The 8,957-nt window shown below is 36.6% G+C and overlaps 1 protein-coding gene across 1 annotated transcript in view; it reads right to left on the bottom strand.

The window, feature by feature from the left end:
• The window catches only part of LOC142338539 (40-kDa huntingtin-associated protein-like), a 238,221-nt gene extending 230,037 nt beyond the window's left edge, over positions 1–8,184 (bottom strand). The window contains exon 1 of the mRNA XM_075388328.1: positions 8,175–8,184. The gene's annotated coding sequence lies outside the window, so the exon portion shown is untranslated. The remainder of the gene's footprint in view (positions 1–8,174) is intronic.
• Between the last annotated feature and the right edge of the window lie 773 nt (positions 8,185–8,957).

The following is an 8,957-nucleotide window of genomic DNA, read 5'->3' as shown; positions in this document are numbered from 1 at the left end:
GGCAGTCCTCTGGTCATTTTAAAAAAATGCAATTCAAAATGTTTATTATGTATAGTGAACAGCCTAATGTTTAATTGTCTAGAACATCGTTTTCGTGCAAATTTTGTGCAATTTTTTTCTTTTTGCCTGTATATGTCGTTCTTTTTGTAGTCGTATGACATATCCTTAATAATGAAAGATCTCAAACGCTCTCTATGTAGTAATAAAAGAATTTCTCACTGAACTCATTTGATGCATAATGTTTCTAATCAGTTTGACATCAATTCTTTTCAAAAAAGCAGCGTTTTAGCAAACTTTGCCCCTTTTGATCATTTCTTGTGGACTTGCTATCAAGTCTCATTGAGGAAAAGTCCCATAATTTTCTCCATTGAAGTAGAAGTTAATCTTCTTTAGTACCAAATTTATCTGATGCCATTTTGATTTGGTTATTAATGGTTTTCGAAAAAAAGTACAATGAGTTTTGGTCGTAATTAATAGTTGTAACTAATTGATTTTTATCGCCAATTTTTCTGGTTGTCATATTATGGTAGTCACAGGTCTCATTGGCCCTCTAAGGTGGATTGCTTTATTCATTTAGTATTTTGTTGAACGATATGTTGTTATGTTAATTTTTTCTATCTCTTCCTCATTCGGTAGAAAATTAAGTGAAAAATGTAGATTAGCGGGGTCGGAACTTTATGTGCGTACGCACATTACCGCGCCTCCATGTTTAGGAATAGTCCCATTAACAACTTCTCACACAGATAAATTTCAGCCAATTTGATCGGAACTGTCCCTCAGCCCCTCGCCCCAGGATGCATTGTGACCCCCCCCCCCTCCCCCCTCATAGTTGCTAATTTTATTTGGTTATGACGGTATATATAAACTGTAATAGCTCCATTTCTTATTAGAGCCTTTTAATCTGTTGTCCAGGGGTAGCTATACCGTCTATGCGTTATACTGTTATGTGAGACAGCATTTCCCGGTTAAAGTGATGAAAAACAAATTCTTTTAGAATTATAAATTTGTAATAAATTATTATTATTTGATAAACATATAGTTAACAACATCAGATAGAATATCAATTTACATTTTTGACATAAATTTGAATTAAACTCACGTTTGGTTTTTTATCAGCCAAATTTGAATTGTACACAATGTATAATTGTCAGCTTCATCTTTTATTTTTCATTTTTATCAACATAGATCAATTTTAACACTCGATCACTCACATAATTTTGGTACAAATGTATAAATTTCAGGAACTACACATGATGATGATAAATATAGCTACACATGTAGATACAGTTTAGTCTATATCATGATTTGATATATATAATGTATATATATATATATATATATATATACATATATATATATATATATGCACTGTCATGTACCTATGATAGTGCATAAAAGCAAGGGTTCAGGGGTCATATTTGATATTTGAAGTAAATGCAAAAAAAAGTTGTGAGATAACAGATTTCGTTTAAATGAGAGAGTAATTTTGTTCGCAGTATCAAAAAATGAAAGTTTGCGAAATGAAATTTTGTGTTATTCATTGACGGCGGTTTTTTATTTGCCCATTTTTTACATCATTCTATAAGGCTGATAAATCTAAAATGCTTGACGCCCAACCCATTATCACGTAGTTTACTTTGTTTAGTAACGATGAAAGAAGCACAACAACGATTAAACATTATAGATACACATGTCACTGGTAGAGGTCATTATGACATAACAGTCGGGTACAGTGTCTTTGCACTCAGTATATTGCACAAGATTCACAGGAACTTTTCCTAACAGCCCCTCAATCCATTTAGCCCCCCCCCCCCCGCCCAGAATATTGACCACATATTTGAAATTTTTCATGGCCCAAAATTGGTATACTTCAACAGTAGTCGCTAGTACCGCATCTTTTTTACGTTCTACATAAACTGTAACCAAAGCGAAAAAAGCCTTATACTTTGTTTGTTCACGCGGGTTTATGAAAACAACAATTTTGTCCACGGGGTGAAGGAAGCAGTTCCAAGTTGATTATGAGTAGAAGCAGTGAAAATGATACTGTGTGTTATGGTGGTGGTAGTGTAGTGAAGGGTATCGATAGATGGTAAAAGTAATAATAGTAATAATAATTTGTAGGGTAGCGACGGCACTAGAGGTGAGACAGACATTTAGGAGAGAGATAGAGAGAGTAAGAGACAGAGAGATTGATTGATAGATAGACGAGATAGCAGCGATAGGTATAGACAGATAGATAGATAGCAGGATAGATATAGGACAGAAATTAATCACAGTTTACTGCACTGTATTTCTTACTGTATACACAACCTGTCAACAACAAACAACCCCTCCTCCCCATCCATTCCTCATCTACAACCCACCCCCCCCCCCTTCACCGCACCCAACGTTACTCGTGTTGCTTCAGTCTTCAAAGTTCACCTCCTTTTGGTTAGCAGCCATAAACTAGCATCGCTTCTTTTCACGCCTTAGGATAGAGAAATGAAGACTGTAATTAATTTTTTCCGAAATTGCTGCTAGACCTTATGAACGGCTGCTTCATAAATTAACTATTTGCAAAGGTCTGCGATGACGCAGTTTTTCTCTCAGTTAAGGAATTATCAGAGCTGCAAAAAGCACTGATTACGTCACTTACGAGTTGTGTCATCATTAAAAAATTAAGTCATGATACCAAAATTGTTCGAGGAGGGAAAATTGTCGTTGACGAGATGCGCAACTTGAAGTGCAGAGATTTGCTTGTGACCGTAGTACGATGATGATGATTTATGATCAGGTAAACAAGTAAACAATTTGTTTATTCTGCTCACGACTTGGAAGGTTTTGCTGGCTTAGTGCACAGAGTTCGTTCACATCATAGGTTGCGTGGAGCATTTTTAATCATAAATATTATCATTATTACACACTCACACACAGATACATAGATAGATAGTTGGATACGACGATGAAAGTACACTAAGCTTGATGATAATTACTATGATTGATGCACCCGCACACGTAGCATATCTGCCTCCTTGTCAAAAATCAGGACTTCTTCACGTCTTTCCCAATATACCCCCCAGCTTAGTGGTCACATAACGTACAACCCCCTTCCCCAGTAATGATAAACATATCATAATGTGAGACAATATATACGTGGGGAGGGTGGGGAGGGGGGCGATAATGGGAAAGACTCCCTTTTCTATTATAAATCGCAGAACAAAAACTTAGCTCCCCTTATAGTATAAAAACACTAACAGGTGTCCGTAGTTTCCAGCCCCATTTAGGTGCGTGAAAATAATAGGAAGGAGCAAAAATTCTAACAACCTGATGATCATCATAAAAAGAATGCTCGATAAGAAAAGGACGCTTAATTTATATTTTATACTTATGACGATGCTAAATTTTGATTGGTTGAAAAAGACTTGTAAATTTAAATAGCACGCATTTATTATGTTGAAATATACTCAGAAGATTTTGCTCACTACTGTTCAGTTGCTCATTAGAATACTCGAAAAAAAACTTATAGCAGAAGACGAGCGTTTTTACCGATCCCGCGCTCCGAATTACACTTAGCAAAAACCTTCAATTAAAAGTTTTTATTAAACAGGAATTTAAAACGATAACTCAGTCTTCAGACAATATAGCACTAGGCACTAGCACCTACATAGCAGCTTCTAAAAGATAGAAAAAGAATAGAGTTATCAAATGGCGACAGAGATGGGGCGGAGTAATAAAATGCAATTCTCAAAGGAAACTTTTCAATTATCTGTCAGAGCGAGAAAAAGAAGGAAATCCATTAACCCGGAAAACCGATTGTCTATCAATCAAAATGACAGCATATATTGAAAAACTGATCAACCCAACCACAACAAATTCCCCACAGTCTCAATTATTCAAAAAGTCAAACCTCCTCCCACTTCCCCCACAACACTATCAATCTTTCAAATTACTTTCCGCCTGCTACCTACCACCAAATTTCCTCATTGTCAACTGTTTACTCTTCAAACCTATCGCAATTTTCTTTACGGATAGAAATTTGGAAATTTTTTCAAATATTTCAAACATTTGCCTTACATCTAAAATTTTACCTCTTCAATAATTAAAACATTTTATGATGAATCCAGTATATCATTCGAGAATTAAAGTTCAGCCGCGCATTTACACTACATTCAACATCCAAGCAGCTTATATAACAGAATAAAGCATTGCTTTTTTAACAGATTGTGAAGCAATAATTAGTTTTAACATGCAACAGGACAATATTGTCAACAATATTTATTCAATTTCTTTTCCCCCATACATTGAATGAGAAAACAGCTGTATGGCAATAAAGTCCAAAATCCACGAAAATGTTAATGTCAATTTTCATCTTAACTCTGAAGGAGAACCAGTTGCAGTAGAACCAGTTGTAGTAGAACTGGAAGTCCCGAAAGCCCTGATTCTATATCAGACCGCGATTCTGTTGAATTAAATTATGTTCCGATTTATCCTCCATCACCAATTCCATTCTCGGATAACTCTATGTAATTTTCCTCAAATCTTTGCATCTTTTTTAAATAAAAACATATCTCATGTCTTATCCACCAACCGTAACTTTCACCACAATTGACCAAACAGAAGACACCATCCTTACATTTCTCCAAGTCCAAACCAATATCAACTTTATTCTGAACACTTCATATTCCCCTGCAATACCTTATGCTTCTGGATTAATTTCCTGGATAATAATCAAAACAAGTTCTTAGAAGGCGAATTTGACCTGTAATTTTTAAAAGCCTTAATTACTTATTCTTTCCCTGATACTTGCAAATCCTAAAACCTAGCACCTCACCAATTTTAATTTTCTTAAAAATCATGACTACAAGCATTTGGGACCAAATCCGGAATTACGTCGGCCCCGAAGACATCGCTCCAAAACTACACACCAACCACAACATCAACGTTTGCGTGAAAGTCGGAATCCAATACAGGGAATGTTTTTTCAATGAATATGTATTATTACAAAATGGAACCATCGTGATCTGGGCACACTCCCATACAAGCCTTCCCACGATAAAATGTTTTTTTTTACACAACCTGGGAATATTACACCTATGTCTACCACTTCATTACTTCATCCCAAGGTACCCAACTAACTCACCAATACCGGGATTTCATTCAAATGGACAACGACGACCCCATTGAGTGACCCTGTTGGCATCCGTGTATTCACTTAGATTTGCATACAATTTTTTTATACGAAAAAATTTTTTCTTATTCTTATTTTAGCTTTTGACTTATGAGTCGCAATCATTTTAATGTAATACTCATTTTATAAACACCGCAAATTATTCAGATTATTCACCGCAAATTATTCACCGCAAACGCCTCCTCTTCTTACTTTCAATTTCTTACCAATTTTATTTTTTTTACTTCTGACCCAAAAAAAATTACCCGTGAGTCATAACTCGTGAGCACAATGAGCAAGCACCCCTAACATAGCAAACTATTATTAACCAACCTATTTCCAACAATTACCAACAAAATTTCACGTCCCAGCCTTTTATCACTTCGAGGGGCACGCGTTTGAAAGTCAAAATATTAATTGCTTAAACTACATACGACTCTGCAAAATATCGGCCCAAAAAGCTCACCAAACATCAATTTTTTCCAGAACAAAACCCAATTAACACAGACAGGACCTTTACTGATTGCTCAGTACCAACAAAAAACAATGCTTTCAACATAGGCTGAAAGGGCACGAACTCGAAACAATAAAATCTCAAAAAAAGTTTAAAAAAACCTGGCCGGATAGTTCCAACCCTACAAAATAATCAATAAACAAAAGTTGAACAACTCACTTATTCCATTGAAGGATCCTTTGGAGGAAGAAACGAATGCACAATTAACTCGTTGTCGTTCGACTGCGTTTTTGTTTCCCGTTTGCCAACCCATTTTCTTCGATTAACTCGTTTGTTATTTGTTTTTAAAATTACACCACTATTAGCGAAAGTTTGCACATGCTCAGTCACATCACTAGCACCACCAGTTGATACTTCTTTTTCTTTCGCCCAGTCTAACACTGCCTTTTTATTTTTATTTGATACTACAACTCTTTTCACCACCCCTTTACGCACAACATAAGCAAACGATCCCAAAGTCCGATTGACAACAACTTGATTCAATTTATCACGTGCCTCCCAGCCAGTCACTAACGACAAACCTCTTGTGAAAGTTAAAACAGCATGCGCACACAACGAAGGCTGGCACAACACATTATCTTTCGTCGGAATGAAAAACCAAACATCCTTTCCCAAACCACTTGCAGAAGGACCCCTCTTAATTAAATCCATAAAATATTGCGGAGTACCCATAACATTATTAAAATCCCTTGATGTCTGATAACTTCCACAAATCAGAAACAATTTTTCCCCGCACGGCGTTTTCGAAACACTATCATTCCCCCAATTTCAACATGTGCCGCCGTCCACCACTCATTCCATTGTACCATTGCGTCTCTCCTTACCCCAGTAAAACCATCAGGCAAATCACCAGTCATCAAACCATCCACAAAAAACGTCCAACCTATTGAGTTACACAAACCAGCATACGACCCAACTTCTTGATAGAACCTGCTATCACCATTCTACAACTTCAATTTACTAACATAATTATACACATCGCCCTGATCTTTACAACCCCGGAACCCTTCTACTAAACTTTCTTGTAATCCCACAATTTCTTCATTTTTTATTGCCAATGGTACCTTTGGCCAACTATTCTCTCCAACCAGTCCCACTTTACCTTCTATAGTTAACTTATTCTTTAAGGAGTTCCAACTATTAATACCCCGCCCATCGACTGTCTCCACTTCTTTCCATCCGAGACTTATTAATTTTTTCCTATCGTAGTAGTGATGTTTGACCTCGTTCATTTCGATTAGCAAATCTTGTCTGCCTCGTGTAGTTCTAAACACGATAAATCCGCTTAAAATCACAAAAAACATTAATGCTAGCCTATCAAATCCTAAATTGTTATAAGTAATTAACGAACCTTTTAGTGTCCATACTTTGATAAAATAGAATATCCCGTCTCTTCGTTATTACAATTATTCGTTTTTACAAAGCTTCAATAAAATATCCAACAGTTGATGAATAACGCCGCTATCAAAGTTTGACCTGTTCGCAGTGAACGTGTTCTGAATAACTTTATCAATAGAGCAGTCAATCACACTGTTCTCAATTTACTTTCCTCCATTACTTCCATTAGTGACTGTTAGTTACTGCCATGCCGAGGGAATTACTTCCGAAAACTCCATTAGTGACTGTCATTTACTGCCATGCCGAGGGAATTACTTCATTACTTTACTTTACTCCCCTCACACGGCGGAGCAAAAGAAGCTGTCACACTTGACAGATCACCACTACATTAATCTAGGAAAAACGTAAATGAACCCAAAAGAGGAAACTATCAACTACACCTAACAACTCGCTTAAATCCCTGTTGATCCACATCAGTCAAATTCACAAAACGCACTTCACAACAAAATGAATTTAAAATTCAGTCATGCCTGTTCTATACGCCGCAGATCCCCCTCTTCCCTTTAATTTGAACAACACAATTGCACTGCTAACAAAAATTGTAGCATCGGAAAACCCAATCTATTTCAGCTACTTCATCGTTGAGTACATCTGGCCAGGTCAACCGCACAACCTGGACCTAATTACACGGCGCGTGTTCGTCCTCAAGAGGAGTGAAGATGGACGAAAACTTCAAGAAGTTTGCAGGGGACGAACTCGCGCCTTCAGGTTGAACCTGGCAAGAGAAAGGAATCAATTTATCTTATTATTTTTTTACTTCACGAATCTATTTTTCTACATCCTTTATTCTTCTAATGCATGCGTACTATACCAACACGAACATCATTGCAAAACTTGGAAAGAATCGAGGACACAAATCTTCAATCCCACCATCACCAACTGGACAAATTTGGCTGCGATATGGCACGAAACTCACATCCACTTGTCCAACGCGGAATGAAGTATTCTTTTCACAACATACAGTAGTCACGTTCCCAGCTTAATTTCTTCGCATACATCAGCTGAGAAAACAAGAGGCCAAATAAGAGCAAACAGAAAGTAAACTTTCAGCATTTGGATCTGGAATACTCAATAAAAACTTAGAACAAGCCACTATTGATGTTGCTTTTCATTTATATTTAATAAGCTTAGAGCAACCCTTAAATTTGACAATACCACTAATCAGGATCCACTGCTCAGTACAATTCTGTTGCGTACGAAAACAATTGAATAAAAACTTGTAGCAGAAAAAGAGCGTTTTCACCAAACCCTCGCTCCGAATAGAACTTAGCAAAAACTTGCGATTAAAAGCCCTTATTAGAAAGGATACTGCAACGATAACTCTGTCTTCATACAATATAGCACTTGGCACTAGCACCTCCATAGCCGCCTCTAAAAAGATAGAAAAGGTATAAGCAAACTAAGAAGGGAGTTATCATACGGACTTTTCAGTAAACAAAATTAGTTTGATTCAGTGCATCAAAATGTAGAAATTGATGCTAAAATTGACTACGCTATTAGTCGAGTATTTGAAGAAATGGACCACACCAGTACTTCTAGTTATGAAAAAATTATGCAACCTCGATAGTGGTTAAAAGGAAACTGCTTTCTATTAACGCAAAAATTCCCCCATGGCGGTTAAATTATCAAAGGAAAGAGAAACACATTCGCCAAGCTTAAATGCTCGAACGTTATATCTATTTTTCAGTCTAAAACATTTTTGTCCTGTCGTTATGTGCTTGAAAACCAATCATTCGGGAGAATACCCATATTTTACCAAGACAAGGTACAATTTGTAGATCAAGTCCCACGAAAAACGTTTTCTTGGCCATTTGAAGCACCATGTAAAACTGATAATTTTGACCAACAAGTCACACTCCATGCGGACAGCAATGGATCATACCGTTTAACTCCTTACTT

This window comes from Convolutriloba macropyga, chromosome 4 (genome assembly GCF_964194025.1).
Source record: "Convolutriloba macropyga chromosome 4, txConMacr16.3, whole genome shotgun sequence".
Classification (NCBI taxonomy): Eukaryota; Metazoa; Xenacoelomorpha; order Acoela; family Convolutidae; genus Convolutriloba; species Convolutriloba macropyga.
Note: the sequence above shows the minus strand (reverse complement) of the source record. Positions and strands in the feature narration are given on the sequence as shown.